Source organism: Tursiops truncatus, chromosome 13, assembly GCF_011762595.2.
Source record: "Tursiops truncatus isolate mTurTru1 chromosome 13, mTurTru1.mat.Y, whole genome shotgun sequence".
NCBI lineage: Eukaryota > Metazoa > Chordata > Mammalia > Artiodactyla > Delphinidae > Tursiops > Tursiops truncatus.
Window position 1 is genome coordinate 70,493,304 of NC_047046.1, and position 17,952 is coordinate 70,511,255.

Below are 17,952 nucleotides of genomic sequence, written 5' to 3' on the forward strand. Positions count from 1 at the left end.
TCCCCTTCCAATAATAAACATAGATCTTTGGGAGACTGTATGCAGACTAGCTTCTGGCCTCATTCTCTTTGCTATTTCTCCTTTATCACCCACATCCTTGCAGTGTCACGTGCTGTAGGATAAATGCGTTTCACTATACAACCTCTGACTCCGTCCCCCACCCATTGAGCAGTTGGAGGACTTTGGGTACCAGTCCCCTACTGGAACCTCCAGCAACATCACTGAACTAAACTCCAAAGTCCCTGTGAACCACAGACACGAAATTCCTCTAAACCAAACTAAACTCCCCACCTTAGTTGAATCCACAAATGCTCACAGGTACTTCAATAACTTTGAAGGGAAGTGTGATTAAGGGGAAAGGATTATCGGTCTTAATCAATTGTTACTAAGATAGCTTGTATTTTAATATATTAAATAATTCAAAATTATTAATTTTATTTAATTAAAAATATGACTATGTGAGCACATTGCCAGTGCCTTAAAAGAGGCCAATGTAAGTAAGGGTCCCTTTGCTTCCTTAGCTTCATGGTAAATCCCCTCTGGTTCTCCCCACCCCCTCAAGCAACTGGTGTTCAGCACACAGCTTTATGTTAGCGCTTCGTCATTGTGTTCATTTCCTAGGGCTGCTATAACAAATTACCTTAACCTGGGTGGCTTGAAATGACAGACGTTTATCTTCTCATAGTTCTGGAGGCTAGAAGGCTTTAACCAGGGTGCCAGCCGGGCCACGCTCCATCGGATACCCTAGGGGAGAACCCTTTCTCGCCTCTTCCAGCTTCTGACGCCTCCTAGCAATCACTGGCGGTCCTTGTCTTGTTGGCGCATCACACCAAACTCTCCCTCTGTCTTCACCTCTCCTTCTTCTCTGTCCTTTTCTGTCTCTTATAAGGGCACTCTCATTGGATATAAGGCCCACCCTAAGCCAGGATGATTTGACCCTCACCTTAATTGCATCTGCAAAGACCCATTTTCTGTCAATGTACATTAGGATATTAGTTACATTAATGTAAGCCAATATATTAGCTTATACTGATAAATACGTGATCTCTATCTATATTGTTATAGATATCTTTGAAGATAAAAAGGAAGGAAAAATGTCCAATGAAGAAATAATGGCTGATTTAACTTTTGAGAACTCAGTAATTCCTAATAGTGATTTCATAAAGGTTAACAATTACAGTTTATGAAGAAAACACTTAGCTGATGCTCTGATTGTAAGAGGGTCTTTCATGGTGGCTGATGGGGACTTCGCAGGTCAGTCCAACACCAACATCACCCTTCCTTGGAACAAACGACTACGAGGCTGGATGCTGCCGCTGGAGTGGGTCAGTTATTCTGAGATCGAAGTTCAGGGCTTCAATGTCTCAAATCCTTCTCTTAGTGTATCAGCAAAATATGTCAGTGTCTGAGGAATGTCCCCTCCCATGGACTCTTCAGTGTCACAGCCCTCTGCCTGGTTGTCACCCCTCAGTAAAGTGCTATCCCTAGTGATCACAGGTTTGCAGGATCAGCCTGGGCAGAACCAGGCTTGGAAGCTTGTCCTCAGTACATTTGGCCTCTCTACTGTGACCTCATTACAGTTTTTCTAGAGCCTTCCTTTCTTTCTTTTTTTTCTGAGCTGCCGTGTCCTTGAGATTTTCCACTTGGGATGAAAGATCTCATCGATGCTTTACTGTTAATTTAGTTTGATGCCTCCTTTCCCAGGACTGTTTACATGCTTTCTCTGTTTCTAGGAGGAAAGAAGATAAAAAAGGAAAGGAGGTAAAAAAGGAAAATTCCAAATACCTTGTTACCTGTGTACGGGAGATATTTTGCAACCAGGATGTCCCATCATCCTTGGAATCACCTTTCATAGGAAAACAGCCCAGCCCCTTCCATGAAAGAACCCAGCCCTTCTCAACCTGAAATGCTAATGACATTGGCATTTAGCAGACACAGTATAGTGTAGACATTCATATCTCAGACCAGGATTTGTCATTCCTGACACCAGATGGTATTCAAGACATGGGATTTTCCCCCTTGCTCCTTTGGTACTGTTACCTCTTGCAAACAAAAGCTTTTCACATGGTGAGTAATTTGTAAAGCATAAACTGGACTCATAAATAAATATTTATTTTTATGTAAACCTTGGCAAACTGAGGCAGCTGCTTTACAGAGGTGGTTAAAATTTAAAAGGCAGCATTGTGAAAAGGAGATAATAAAAGGTTGTTATTTACAATGGCCCTATTTACAATAAAATGCTAAATTTATTTTAATAAATAATAATTTTATATTTATGGACAGTCATTTATAGACAAGCAATAAAAACTTCCATTTCTGCTTACTGGATTTTTCAGTACAGCATATAAATCAAATTCTTCACTCAACCCTGCATTCATACTTTGAGCTTGCTGTGTTTTATCTGAGTAGTCAAGTCTGTTGTTTCTTAAATCTGTTTTCGTTATAATAAATGACTGTATTGATTTGGTTTGAGCTCAGCTCCAAATATAGCAGAATAACACTAATGGTCCACGAAAGAGAGGGAAATGAGAGAGCATTTTATCAGCATGTTTCAGAGTTGCAGGTAAAAACCATGGTGGTTAGCAATTTCTTTGTACAGTAACCACTTACAATGACTTTAAATAGGAGGCTGTTAATAGCAGAGTCCAAGTCACCATGTTTTCTTCTGACTTTGGGTGACTTTTTTCTTTTCTAGCAAGTTTTTTTTTTTTTACTTGATTATGTTTAATAACCTTAACTGATGACAAAGGGAAAGTTTTTCTGTGGGGGAAAATTGTGTGGTTGGAAGTTTTCCAAATTTCTGCCTTATTCTATCATAGAAAAGGGCCTATGCTAGTTTTAACCCCAAAGACAATATTGTCAAAATAGGTTTAATGGTTTAAAAAAAAAATTCACTAAGTTGGACCAGTGAGAAAAGTCAACCTATGTTGAGATATTACACCCGTCGTTTTATTTATTCAGTCAAGAATTATTTATTGAGCACATACATACTAAGGGCTAGGCTCTGCATTAGGTACTACAGTTAGAGCAAGTTGTCAGGAAGTTGGCCGATCCCTAGGAAAGAGCCGAGGGCAAATGCATGTCCAAAGGCATCCACTGCAATAATGAATGGATGATGTCCAAGAAGATTTGTGTCTGTCGACATAAAGAATGGGTGGGAAAAGTCAAGACACTAAGAAACAAATTCTTTCTCATGCAAAGAGGGTACAAGCAGTGGAACTTTGATGCACTTGATCAGGACTCTTGCTTTAACAACTTCTGATTATCATCACCCAGTTGGAACTTAAAGGTAGCTCTGACAACTGAGTGAGAATCTTGTGGACACTTAGGGATGAACTTGGGACGCCTGACTCCTGCCTTGTGCTCCCTTCACCATCGAAATGTCATAATCTATAAAATGTTACAACCAAATATGACATGTTACAACTAAATGATGAATTCATTAGCTCAATTTATCTGTTCTCATGGCTGAACAATGACTCTAAACTTTAGATCTATTCTTATCTCCAATACTATAAATTCCAATACTAGAAATACATGCTTGATACGGGGACAAAGACAGGGTTTTCTTCTGATATTGCACTACGAATCCAAAGGGTATTAGACTGCGACCCCAAGTGACTCACATCTCGCAGTAGTCATGCCTGTGTGATCCCCTCCCACACTGACTCTTGGCTTAGCCAACGGGATAGTAGCAAACACAATGTCTATAAAAGATGAATATCATACTGAGTGAAGTAAGCCAGACAGAAAAAGATGAATATCTTATGGTATTGCTTTTAGGTGGAATCGAAAAAAAATGATACAAACGAACTTATGTACAAACCAGAAATAGACCCACAGACATAGAAAACAAACTTATGGTTACCAAAGAGGAAAGGTGAGGGGGAGGGATAAATTAGGAATTTGGGATTAACATATACACACTATTATATATAAAATAGATAACCAATAAGGACCTACTGTATAGCACAGGGAACTATACTCAATATTTTATAATAACTTATAAGGGAAAGGAATCTGAAAAAGAATATATATATGTATGTGTGTGTGTATATATATATATATATATATATATCTGAATCACTTTGCTGTACACCTGAAAGTAATACAACATTATAAATCAACAGGTCTATGAAATCAAAGAAAAAAAGAGAGAGAGAGATGAATAAGTGCTTGCTCATTAGGGCTCTTGGAATGCTCACTATTGGAATCCAGCTGCCATGTAAAGAAGTCTGACGTAGTCATGTGGAAAGAGAGAGAGAGAGAGAGAGAGAGAGAAATTCCAGTCTTCAAGCCACCCTCACCAACATCCCAGACACATGAGTGGAGCTATCTGGGTTATCCCAACCCCAGATACCATCTGACTGCAACCATGTGAGAGATCCTGTGTGAGACCAGCAGAAGAACCACTAAGCTGAGCCCCAGCCATCCACAGAGTCCTAAGGAAGATTGTTATTTGAAGCTACCATGTTTTGGGGTAGTCTGTTACACAGTAAGAGATACCTGAAACATCAAGGGACTTTGAATAAATGCAAAAAAAGAAGAAGAAAAGAAGAGAAATAAGAGGAGGAAAAAACAAAATTTACTTCTATACATCTGAAAGTTTACACCAAATAAACAAGTTGACAAGACTTGCTAAGAGCTTTTCAGATCTTAATCATTTCCTCAGTTTATATATAACTTTTAAAACTAATTATATTGTCACTGTCTAGTATATACCTTCACAAGAAGCAAATTCCAAAATCAGCCTCCCAGTGGAAAATTCACCCATGCAGATGACCAATTGTGAAAATCTGTGTGCAACTTTGTGAAAGAGCATCAAATTTAGAACCAATGACAAGGCCTTCGGAAGTAACGATTCCACCTCAAGGCCCACATTAGCTGAAAATCGCTCTGGTAGAGTTATAAGCTGACATCTGCAAAGAATTTACAGCAACCACTGTTACCTAACACCTCCTCTCCAATTAAGAATACTGACCTTGGGCTTCCCTGGTGTCACAGTGGTTAAGAATCCGCCTGCCAATGCAGGGGACACGGGTTCGGGCCCTGGTCCGGGAAGATCCCATATGCCGCACAGCAACTAAGCCCGTGCGCCACAACTACTGAGCCTGTGCTCTAGAGCCCGCAAGCCACAACTACTGAAGCCTGCGTGCCTAGAGCCCGTGGTCCGCAACAAGAGAAGCCACCGCAATGAGAAGCACACGCACCGCAACGAAGAGTAGCCCCCGCTCGCCGCAACTAGAGAAAGCCTGTGTGCAGCAACAAAGACCCAACGCAGCCAAAAATAAATAAATTAAAAAAAAAGAATACTGACCTTTTCAAAGTTTTAAGGCATGGTAGTTTTAAATTTGTTTCTCTTCCGTTATTTTAAAATCAATCTTTACATTGTCCTTGGACATTCAACCCTAAATCACATAGTACAGTCTCAATTTAATCACACTGAAATGAATCCACTAGTCAAGGAATGTTTGTCAGAAATGGCTTACAAAGAAAGGCCTGGGGGTAACATGCTGAAGGCAGAAAAAGCAAGTATCGAACAGTTGTGGTCCTCTTTGTCTGGCAGTAATTCCTCCGCAGTTTTCTCTTCGTAACAGAGAACTGAGAACGCTTCATCTTTGTATTTCTCAGGGGATTCTTGGAGTTTGAAGAGGCCAAGTTTTCCTACCTGCAGCTGAAGATTAAGGATTTAGAGACTTCTGGAGAGGCTGCTTCTCCCGGGTTACTGAAAGAGAGGACAAGAACTACTGACTGCTCTGAATGGGAAAAAACAGGCACAGTTTGGGGTCATCCTGCTTTGTGGACGGCAGCTGCCCACCATGACATGGTGGCATATTAATGGTTAGTAAACCTCTGGTGCTTGGGAAGAATTTGAAAGGAAAGGAGTGTGAATTGGGAATTCTTAGGTCTAGCTGGGGCAAGATATTTAGAAAAATACTAATTCATTAGAAGAACTGCTTTCGAATAAAATCTAAGTTAACCAAGCTCTTCAGGGAATGTCCGTTTTGAAAATTTAACTTTCTCATTAACTATTAGTTTTATAAGTTGTATTAGTTTCCTATTGCTGCTAACAAATTACCACAAACTTAGTGGCTTGATTAAAACAGCAAAATTTATTATCTTACAGCCCCGAAGTCAGAGTCAGAAATGAGTCTTACAGGCTAACATCAAACAGGTAGGACTGGTTTCTTCTGGAGACTCCAAGAGAGAATCTGTCCTGTGCTTCTTCAAGTTTCCAGAGGCTCTCAGTAGACCTTGGTTTGTGGCCACATCACTCCCACTCTGCATCTATCATTATATCACTTCTGTCACCTGACTCTGGAGCCCGAGCCCTGATCACCCATACTTCAAATTGCAGTGGCTAACACCCTGCCGTGGCCCATGCCCAGCTCTCCCACAGTGAGTGAGGATGGTCCCCCGGAGGGAGAAGAGGAGACGGGGTTCATGTTCAGATAGATAGAGTACTCATTTCCCCTGCTTGGTGTACCTTGACAGACCTGTATTCAGAAAACTCGTCACTTCCTTATCGAATCCAAATATCGATTTATTGGGCATCTTTTGTACCGCATGCTTTAACCTCAAGAGCTTCCTAAGGCCTCTTTCGAGAATGGGAGAGGGTGTGAATGCCTGTTAAAGAATCCTGTCTTACCCTCCTGAGTTTCATATGGATTCTGAGTGGCTTTGTTCAGGCCAGGCTGAGGGCAGTGACACTAGTCTTTCAGTGTCTACTGGCAGCGACAGTAGAGAGGGACATTCACTTTGAACTTCGTCATCCCAGCTCAGAGACAGAGCTGCCCAGAAGACTATGCTGGAGGGTGCTGGGCAAAGCAGCAGGTGTTTAAGAAGGCAAAGAGGCAAAAGCACGTTGTTAGGAAAAATTGTCCCCAGGCCACGAATTGGCCTTTTATCACTGTCACTATGGCTTATAAACCCCTGTAACGTGTGGCTTTCAGGGAGGGGGAGCTAAGTTCAGGGCCCGGTGCCCTGCCAACAGCTTTATAACGCATAGAATAAAACAGACGAAATGCTTCTCCAGTCACATGGCCTTCCCTCCCCACCCAACCCCCTTCCCTGGGGGAAAATCATACACACAGACAGCAGGATGATGCACCTTTATTATTTCTCGAGTTCTTTCTCTGCAGATGACCTATAGAAGTGATTTAATGTAGATCTGCTGGAGTTCCTGCACTTTCCATGGGCTCCTCCAGCCGAAGCTGGTTGATTTCTTTGGGGTGTTATCACTCTGACCTGCTCCATGAAGTAGCAAACAAAGTCCAGCTGGATATATCAAGCTCAGCTGGACTCTGCTTTCACACAACCTGCCTGATGAGGAGAATCGCTGTGCCCTTGTCACAGGGCTCCTGGTACCGTCGGCAGAGATTGGGCTGCCATTGATTTCTGCATAATACGGATTTACACTGCCTTTCCACAGCGGCGTGGCTCTCCCACCGCACAATAACCTAGCGAGGATTGTTTTGTTTTCTTTCCAGGCTTCTTCTGCTGCTTCAGACTTATACCGAGGCTGAGTCCTAAAAACATGTCATTCCTGGAGGTAATGTGTGGCTTATTACCCAGCGCTTTATGCTGCATTAATTGCAGCTTGGTTTAGACATTTCCCATTGGGTGACTTAGTTGCGATCGTACAGACATGTCATGTTCTAAATCAATAACGTGGAAGCAGAAAGAGAGCCAAACAATTGTACGTGCCTCCTTCTTCTCAGGGGGAAGGACCAGGGCAATTGTTACCGGAACACGATGCTATTTGTTTATCAGGAAGTGGTGTTTATCTGGCTCCTTTCTTAGTAGTTATTCACCCTGGACCTGCCTTCAGGAGCCTCACCCTTCATGTCTATGTCTCTTTCCCTGTTAAAAAAAAAAAATCACCAAGTTTGAAAGTGAGTGAACAAGGTACAGAGGTTTTATTAAATATTCTAAGACGTGCTCCATAATATGCAAATCACAGGGACAAGATACGGATTTGGTGACCAAATCGTACTTTATTCAGTGACTCATTATTTTAATTTATGGTGATGTTCTAGCAATCATTAAGGAAGAACAATTTAGAGCCATGTCTTCACGTTCATTTCAGCATTATGCATATAGTGATTATAGTACGTATAGTGAAAACTGGAAACTAGCATAAACATCCAACAGCGGGATGTAATAAATAAATGAGAGCTCCGTCATCCTGCGCAGTTATATTCAGCAACTGAGTAACACGACATTGTAGATCAACTATACTCCAATAAAAATTTTAAAAAATATTCAGTCACTAAAAATTACATAGACCTATATTTTATTAGGTGTTTATAATATTCTTTAGTGAAAGAAAGTTACACAACAAATTTAGAGTATAATATATTCTTTTTCTTAAAAAAAAGAACAATACACTTTAAATGTGAATATATGTGCATATTTTCTGGGAAGATATAAGGATATCACAGAAAGCATTTGAGAGATCTATTTTCCAATGTATTATTAGATGTTAACTCTGAGTTGAAACTGTGAATTTCAGTATGTTGAACTACAGGAAATTGCTGAGCGCCTACCATTTTGCCTTACAACAACATCGTTTTCATATAGTTCATGCGAATTCCTTTCACTGTGGTTTTATGCATTTTCTGCTTTGTAGGTACTGATCATTTCTAAGCTTATAATAAGGAAAGTCTCACTTCTCTGAAATTATATTACGATGGCACCTATCATCTTGTATTGCAAGCATGCATTTGCTTTCTTCTCTCTCTCTGCCCAGCCCTGCAACTCATCTAACCATTAAACTAAGGAATCTAAGCATCTTTTACTTCTGTATCCTCAACGCTTATCACAGTGCCTGACCCTAGTAGACATCAATGAAATTTTGTTTAATGAATGAAAAACGCCTTATGACTGAGAAGCTAAGAAGTTGCCTTGAATCAGTGGGAGAGTGTCAAGGCATGCACGCCTGTGCATGATGATGACATTGAGAAGACATTCATTTGGAATTGTTTATCCAAAGTGTGGATAGCATTGTCCCGATGGAGTTGTATTCACTGCCCATCTTCCCCTGATGAAGAAAAGACTAGACATAGAATTTCATTGTTATTATTAGTTTTGTTTAGTTTTTGCATTTGAAGATATGATATAACTAGCAGTTTATTGATTATATAATACGATTAAATAAGTCTTTGTTCTAAATGGAGAGGTATTAAAATAGATCAAACCCTCACAGTCTGCAACAAATTCAGGTATTCTGAATAATAGAGCTCATTTTAGTCATTAAAAAAAAAAATCTCCTAACAATGTTTAAGCCATAGTGTTAATAAAATCATCAAAACAATAGACAGATGAATCTTGTTTCCTCTTCCTTTCCCTCATCCATATTTGCCAGGGGTTGGGGGGTGAAGGGGTCTACATTAAAGAAAAGTAAGTATCAGATAGAGAAAGATAGATAAGCAGAAACAGAGAAGGGGAGGCAGGGGAGCAAAAAGAAAGAAAGAAAGGAAGAATGGGAAGAAAAGGTAGGAAGGAAGGAAGAAGGAAGGGAGGGAAGGAGGGAGAGAGGGAGAGAGGGGGAAGAAAGAAGAAAGGAGGGAGGAAGGGAATCGAAGCAAAAATACAATGTCAGGTGATTCTATGCAATTGGATAATCAAACCCCACTCATCAGTGTTTCCCTGCACTGATACATTGCACATTATCTACAGAAGACTGTCTAAGTATCTACCTACCTCCTAAACATTTTCCAGAAGAAGCAGTTGACATGCTGGATTTAGAAAGCTGAAAGTGATTGATTGGAAATGGATAGCATGAATAAGATGGAAATTAGCCAGTGGAGAGCAATTCTAGGAAGCAAACTAGGTAAACCAAAAGAGAGTACTGAGCAGGGACCAGTGGGAAAATGAGGCAGTCATGTGGGAGAATAAATAGCCAACCTTGAAGTCCACAGTGAGGATTGTTAGCTTGAGGGAGTGTTTTGAGGGATAAAATAATGGCATGAAAGATTACTTCTTTACAGGTATGGAGAATTGACTATACGTTGGGAAATTATCCACAAATTCAGGAGAAAGTTGGATATGATGGCAGGATTCCAGCCAGAGTAGTGGGGGCAAAGGGGAAAGGACTAGATTACTTCAAACAGAGAAAAATAGATATTTACCTGCTTAAACTGAATCTTAAAGAAAATTTACATTTCAAAAAAATATGGAAACATAACCGAACTGCTTCAAAACCTGGAGCACGTGGAACACGTAGTTCAACCAATTTTCTTTTTTAGGTTTCAAGTTAGTTTGGTGTTTCACAGGAAGACACTGGGCATCTTTCAGGAAGTGTTGGTAGAGTGATGCCACATTTGCATCATCCTCTCTCTGGAACCCACTGAAATGGAGACCTGTCTAAAGACGGAGTAACCCCTGGATGGAATTTCTCTTTGCCAAATGTCAGTTCTCCCTCAGAGCCTCACCTGGGTTCACCAACAAGAGTCATTTTGGTTCTGAGTTCTGTCCTTTCGTGTTGGGTTCTAACTGAGAGCTGCAGGATACGTGGGGCTTGATATAAACCTTTGTGTCTTCCCACATTTTGAGTGAACAAGTCCAAAAATAAATAGGAAGCAACATAAAAACCTGAGGTGAAAGAATAACTGGGAAATTTAATAAAGAAGAAATGGCATGTCCAATTTGAGAATGAAATTGCTTTACTGGAACAAAATTCAATAAGATTTGAAACCCAGTGCCTTCAATGCTACCACGGTACCCAGCTTCCTGAGAGATGAAGAAATCCACCTTCTGTTCCAAGCTGGAGTTTAAAAAGAGTGCTATTCATTAAATAGCAAAGCAAAACAAACCAAAACAAAACCCAGCTACTTTTTATAAGACTCCAAATCATTTGATATTTAAAAAAAAAACTTTAAAAAGAGTATTTCTTCAACACTTTTTTCTATGTTAAATTTTATTAAATTTGTTTTTCACACCACACACCTGAATGCTGTTCTTTGAGCAAAAATTCCAACCATTCTTTTTAGATTCTCTGGTTTGCAGCTAAATCAATATTTTCTTGAAATGAAAATATAATTTGAATTCTCCAGACATCAAAAGTATTTTGAGGAAAAATACCTGTTGTAATTGCAACCCATGAGTTTGATGCCAAAATCAATGGTAGCAACTTTTCACCAGGGATGATTCCATTTAGCATGGAGTTGCCCCCGTCTTCCTTCTTTCCGTGAATAGATTAGGCTCATTCAATCCAAGTTCAGGGCCAGCTGCTATGCAAGGAGCAGTAATACTTTACATTAGGCCTTTGTAGTTTCCTGAACTCTTCACGCCCATACTCTCATTTATTTATTAAAATAAATTCTATGAATGCCTTGAAGGTGAGAAACATGTCTGACTCTCTTTACTGTCACCACAGCAAAGCACATAGGAAACATTCAATAAGTGTTTGTGGACTCGATGGAATAAATATTACTAGCCTCACTTTATAGGTGAGGATACTTATATCTAGAGAAAATAAGGAATGTATCCAAGAATCATGTAGATCTTCTGATTCCAAATCTTAGTCTTTTTTTCTGGAACATGTTGCTCCAAGATTTGCCATCCTAACGATTTTGCTGGCTAAGATGAGATGCTAAGATTCACACTCGATTCTATAGAAATGAGTAATATGGTAAACTCTAATCAGTCTTTTTGAAGAATGTGAACCAATATTCATGAAAAATGTAAGAATAGGTGGTGTCCACAGGTCCAGCCCACACACCACTGATTTGTGGGTTTGTGTGATTTAAGAGTTCAGTTGAATTGATTAATGAGATGAGATAGTTCCATAGTTTCTGAGAAATACTTTCCTTTGAGAGATTATGGCTGTAATAGCATTGGGCTCCTGACTCATCCTGAAGCTTGGACCTCTAGAGTACCACTTCCTAGCTTCACTGGAGTCATAGTCCCATATTGTTTGGATTTCATGAAGCTCCAACTCTGCTGCTAAATATGCTGCAGAGTCATTTTGGAGATTGTTTCAAAACATTCTGCAATATCTGTAAACTCTTCCCAACTTGGTTAACAAAAAGAAAAAATATTAGACTCTAGGGTAGGGTTTCTTTTTCTTTTTTTGGAATGCCTTCTTATTTATTTATTTATTTTTTAAGCATCTTTATTGGAGTATAATTGCTTTACAATGTTGTGTTAGTTTCTGCTGTACAACAAAGTGAATCAGCTGTATGTATACATATATCTGCATATCCCCTCCCTCTTGCATCTCCCTCCCACCCTCCCTATCCCACCCCTCTAGGTGGTCATAAAGCACCGAGCTGATCTCCCTGTGCTATGTGGCTGCTTCCCACTAGCTATGTATTTTATACTTGGTAGTGTCTATACGTCCATGCCACTCTCTCACTTCGTCCCAGCTTACCCTTCCCCCTCCCCGTGTCCTCAAGTCCATTCTCTATGTCTGTGTCTTTATTCCTGTCTAGGGTAGGGTTTCTTAAAGAGTGACACCTGGACCAACATTATTACCTGGGAACTTGTTCAAAACACAATTTCTGTGGCCACACCCAGACCTACTGAATCAGAGACTGGGAAGTGGAACTCAGAAATCTGTGTTTTATCTATCAAGCCCTCCGGGTGATACTAATGTCCATTCAAGTTTGAGAGCCACTGTTCTACAGTGTAGACTACAACTTTTTTGGATCCTAAGCTAGAAAAAAATTAATAAAAATATTAATTAAATTTATAAAGATCTCCCTTAGTTCAAGAAGAAAACCCACACGGAGAAAGAATGAGAGAAAGAGTGAGGTAATTTTGTTCTCAGAGGGAATTATCAAGTGTCCCCAAGAGGCTGAATTCCGGGGCTTATATTTGTAGCTAAATATTCCTTTGGGGTCCTAATAAAATGTCTCTTTAAAGAGTCCCTTTGAGATTCATCATCTTGTACTTAGTGCAGTACTGATATTATCTTAACATAGCTGTGTTACTGATGTCAGGTGAATTTTGTTTTACAAAAATTGTCCCTGTTAAAATGTAAAACAACCATTTTTAAACCTCTAGCACTTGATTTTGAGTCATCTTTTGGCAAAAATGACTCTTTTGGAAATGGCTGTAATTTGTTGGAGCTTTTGCTACCAGATTAATTTCTAATGGGCAAATTATAAATGTAAACAAATGAGAATAAACCACTTTCCTGTTCAGGAGAAGTTCCTTACATTCAAACAGTAACTTTATAATGTCAAAATAACCAGTAGGTATTAATCAGTATCTGGGCTATGTAAATATTTGCTTGTTTCCATAGTGATTGGCAAGCCCAGATACAGAAAAAAAATCCACACATGTTATCACTTCCTAATAATATGATCATGAAAACAAGACTCAGTCCAGACTGAGAGGAGAATAAACACCATTAATTAAAAGAGTTATAAAATAGAGGAGGAGGTGACAAATGAAGTATTGAGTGCAAAAATGCACAAAGAAGGTAAAATATACCTTGTTTTTAAATTCTGCAAGAAACTTGAGCAACCCTTAATTATCTTCCAAAATGCTATTTGGAATTTTCCAAAAATAAAACATCTGACAACTGCTCAAAGCACACCGCACCCCAACCCACAAAACATACACTTTTAAAGTGGATATACAGGCATGGCTGTGAAGTGTGTTTGAAAAAAAAAGTGAGACTGTTGGCATTTCACTTGAAATCAACTGAGAAGTTCTTTACTAAAGAAGTGAGAAGCCTAAAGCTGGTTTCCCAAGCTTCAGGGGAGTACGGCATATTACCGAGGAGGAGCATTTGGTCAAAGAGTAAATTAGTAGTGTGGTTCACACATTGCACGAGACATCTACACAGGAACCACAGTTGTCTTAAATAATCAGTCCCGTTAACGGGCCTTTGGTTATGAAATTTCTTCACAAAGCAGTCACCAGCGCAAAGGCTGTTTTTAGAAACACTGTGTTCTCCTGATCTCTGTTAGGATAATACAGCATCTTTTTTTTCCCCCTGAATGATTTCTAAAAATAAAAACAAAACAAAAAAGCACAAACACACCCTCAAGTAGCAGGAGAAGAAATGAACATACCACAGAAGGTTATTTCAGTAGGTGCTTAGTTAAATAGACACTCAGGGGGAAATGCAGACACAAGATCCTAAGTGGAGAAAAGTCCAAAAATGAAGGCTATTCTGAATGATCCTTTTCTGAGCACATGATCAGACCAAATTTAAATCATCATAATAAAGAGAGAAACGGAAGGAATTACACAATTATTGGATGCTATCTCATGATATATATATATATATATATTTATATTCAAATTAATTAAAAATTTAAATATCATTAAAACAAATTATATAAATTATAAAAGAAAATTTTCATTTTGAGGGGTAGTGAAGAATTCCCCAAAAAAGCACAATACCTGGATCACCAACAGATTTGACTCTGTAAAGCAATATAAAATTTTTAAACTGAAGTATAACTGATTTACAATGTTGTGTTCACAATATAAATTTTTGACAGAAAACTTGATAAACAAAGTTAAGATTAGCAGCAAGCTAGACGAAAGCATATGCAAATACTATAGTAGACAAATACTTTACATCCTTAATATGTAAGAAATTCCTGTAAATCAATAAAGAAAAAGTAAGCAACAGGAGAAAAAGCAGACAAAAGAATGTACAGGAAAGAGATAAAAGCAATACACATATGAAAATATGATGGTTTCACTAGTATTTAGTGACATTTTCATTAGAAGAAGAATAATACCACTTTCACCCATCAGAGTGACAAAAATTTTAAAGATTAAAAATATTCAGTGGTGTCAGATATGGGCTCACTCATACATTGTTGATACAAATGGATAGTATTTTAAAAGAAATTTTTATATCATCTTCCATAGTTTGAAATGTTTTTGATCCAGGAATTCAATATCTAGGAATCTATACTTCAGAAATATAACATACTTGTCCAAAGATTCATGTACAAAGATGTACACTGTGGAATTTTGTAATGATGGAAAATTGAAAAAAATCTAAATGCCCCTCAGGAATGGAATAGCTAAAGAAATGGTGGCTTATGTAGAATGTAGACTATACAGAACCACTTTTAAAGGCACCAAGATATATTAACTGTGAAGTAAAGCAAACTATTACAGGAATTACTCCTGAAGAGGAGAGTGAGATAAAGGAACAGAGGGAACAAGGGAAGGGAGACTTTTGATTTTTCCTTTGTTTAATTTGCAGTCATTTTTTAAAGAATTAAACTATGACAGAATAACATAAAATTTCCCATTTTAACCATTTTAAAGTGTACAGTCCAGTGGCACTAAATACATTCACATTGTTGTGCAACCATCACCACCATCGTCTATATAACTTTTTTCATCTTCCCAAACCAAAACTCTGCGCCCATTAAACACTAACTTCCCATTCCCTCTCACCCCAGCCCCTGGAAACCACCATTCTACCTTCTGTGTCTATGAATTTGACTACTCTTGGTACCTTGACAAAGTTCTGGACATGCTACCCCCAAATAGGGCACCTTGGCATATTGACTATTTCAAGCTGAAGGAATGTGGGTTGCAGAAGGATTTCCTGCCCGTCTTCTGAAGCATGTTACAAGACCCTCATGTGAGAGATGCCCTCCCCATACCCAGAGGAAAGGTACTTCATTATCTCCAAAGACAGAGGAAAACCAAGAGGAATCGGAACCAACAGGCTTTTCTGTTTCCCACTTTACTACACTTAGCTCGTACTTATCACAATGTCCTATCACATTTTTCCATGGTTCTCCACTCTTCATTAAACTTAGCATAAAGACACTCAGGTTTAACCACTTCTTTGTGTCCTCATTTCCTTGTGAAGGCTCCTGTGTCACACAAAAATAGATTCGTACGCTTTTCTCTTGCCAGTCTGTCTTTTGTTATAGGGTTCCCGGCTGAGAGCTTCGAAGGATAGAAGAAAAAGATCATTTTCCTCTCCTACAACCTTATATAAGTGGAATTATAAAACAGTTGTCCTGTTGTAACTGACATTTTATTTAGCATAAGATCTTCAAGGTTCATCCATGTTTAGCATGTGTCAAAATTTCCTTTCTTTTTAAGGCTGACTAATATTCCGTTGTATGTATTCTGCAATCATTTTAAACAATAAACATGAATTGCTTCTATAATATATAACAACGAAAGTACAAATAAAACTTAAAACTGTGCCTCCAAACGTACACATATGCAAATCCTTGTGTAAAAATGGGTTTTGGTAACAAAAATAACACATTTCAAGGAAATTAAATGTTGATTGAATATGTATTTCTACAGTCTGAAAACATTTACTTGCTTGTTTTCATTTACCTGAGTTTGGTGATAACTGTAGAACCTGGTGGAACTTGAGGATTAAGAAATAAAGAAAAGAAAGGAGAGAGAAACAGAGGCAGGGAAGGAGGGAGGGAGGGAGAGAGAGGGAGAGAAAGAGAAAGAAAAACAGAAATACAGAAAGGCAGAAAGAAAGAGGTGGGAGGGAGGGGGGAGAGAGGAAGGAAGGAAGGAAGGAAGGAAGGAAGAAAGAAAGAAAGAAAAAGAATATCTTTTTATTGAATATTTAGTATGTGCCAGGCATTGTTCTAAGTATGATAAAAATGTACCTTGTATTTTTAAACTCATTTAATTCTCCCAGTAACCATTTGTGGTAGATCTTATTATTCTTCCCTGTTTACCAAGGTTCTATAACTTTCCCCAGGTGATACGGTTGTAACACTTAAACATCTGCCCTGCACACACTCTTAGTTTCCAATACCCCTGAGTATTCTGCTTAGGAAGATACCACATCTGTTTACCAAGAGGCTTGGGAAGTGGGGTTTCCAGAAGGTTTTTATTAATTTTATGCTTCCTGTCAATTCAATTGCAGATCCTAATCCATGAAATGACCATCAGGGGAGATACCCAGAGAAAGAACTCTGACAAACCAGCCTGGAGGGAAAAACGGTGTAGAAGTGAATGTGGTCCAAAATCTCGATGATCATGAGGTGGTGAGATTTGTTTCTTCTCTACTTTTAAAATGTTTGTGAATTGACAACTGAAGGGACATGGAAGTTAAAAACTGCCTTTGCTTCCCAAAGATACACATTCCACAAACATCAAGAGAGATTGAATTAACCAAGTAATTGACTCACTTGACTCAAATTAATTTTCATGTCTTGTGATTATAGATGTGGACCATATGGCCGGCCCCACATCTATAGTTTTAATAAATACATTTAACAACACAATGAGGTTGCTCATGATCTGATCCTTTCTCTGCAAAAAGTTGAACACCACAGAATATTTGGCAAACCCTAAGGAGATGAAAAAAAAAAAGCTGGATAAACAGACTGAGAAATACTGATAAAAGAGAAACTTCCCTTATGACTCATTCTATGCCATGGATTTTTTTCCTTTTTTTTTGTAATCGTATGACGCTACAGTTTATTCATTTTCATTGCTGCACATTGGGGATGTATAGGGAATGTTCACAAACCTTCTTGTAACTGTATCCTGATGCCCATAAGTACATATTTCTGTTCAGTGTATGTACCTAACAGTATAGTTAGAGGATCACAGTGTTGTATGTGTGTTTTCACTTTTATTTCATGATGTCCACTGCTTTCCAAAGAGGTTGTACAAATTTACATTCCTACCAGCCAAATATGTGTTTCTGTTGCCCCATATCTTTCTCGATACTTGCTATTGTCGCAATTTAGAATTTTCCTCATCTAACGTAGCCAGAGCTTTCCCATGAACACCCTCGTGGAGCTTATCATCAAGCAGGAAAGATGGCAGACTAACACATAAATATATATGATCACAAGGTGTGAAAAATTATGAGAAAGAAAATTACAGTGTGTTATGAGGAAAAATGAGAGGAGTGACTTGATGTAGACTGAGGGAGCTGGGAATGTTCACTAAAAACATGACATTTACTTCCAGACTCACAGGATAAGTAGGTGAAGGATAAGTGACACTTACATCCAGACT

At 38.7% G+C, this 17,952-nt stretch overlaps 1 long non-coding RNA gene across 1 annotated transcript; it reads left to right on the plus strand.

The window, feature by feature from the left end:
• The first annotated feature begins 5,722 nt into the window (after positions 1-5,722).
• Positions 5,723-16,961, plus strand: LOC141276213 (uncharacterized). The gene is made up of 3 exons (XR_012325425.1): positions 5,723-5,841; positions 6,128-7,552; positions 16,847-16,961. It is a non-coding gene; the product is annotated as an uncharacterized lncRNA (long non-coding RNA).
• Positions 16,962-17,952: the final 991 nt, after the last annotated feature.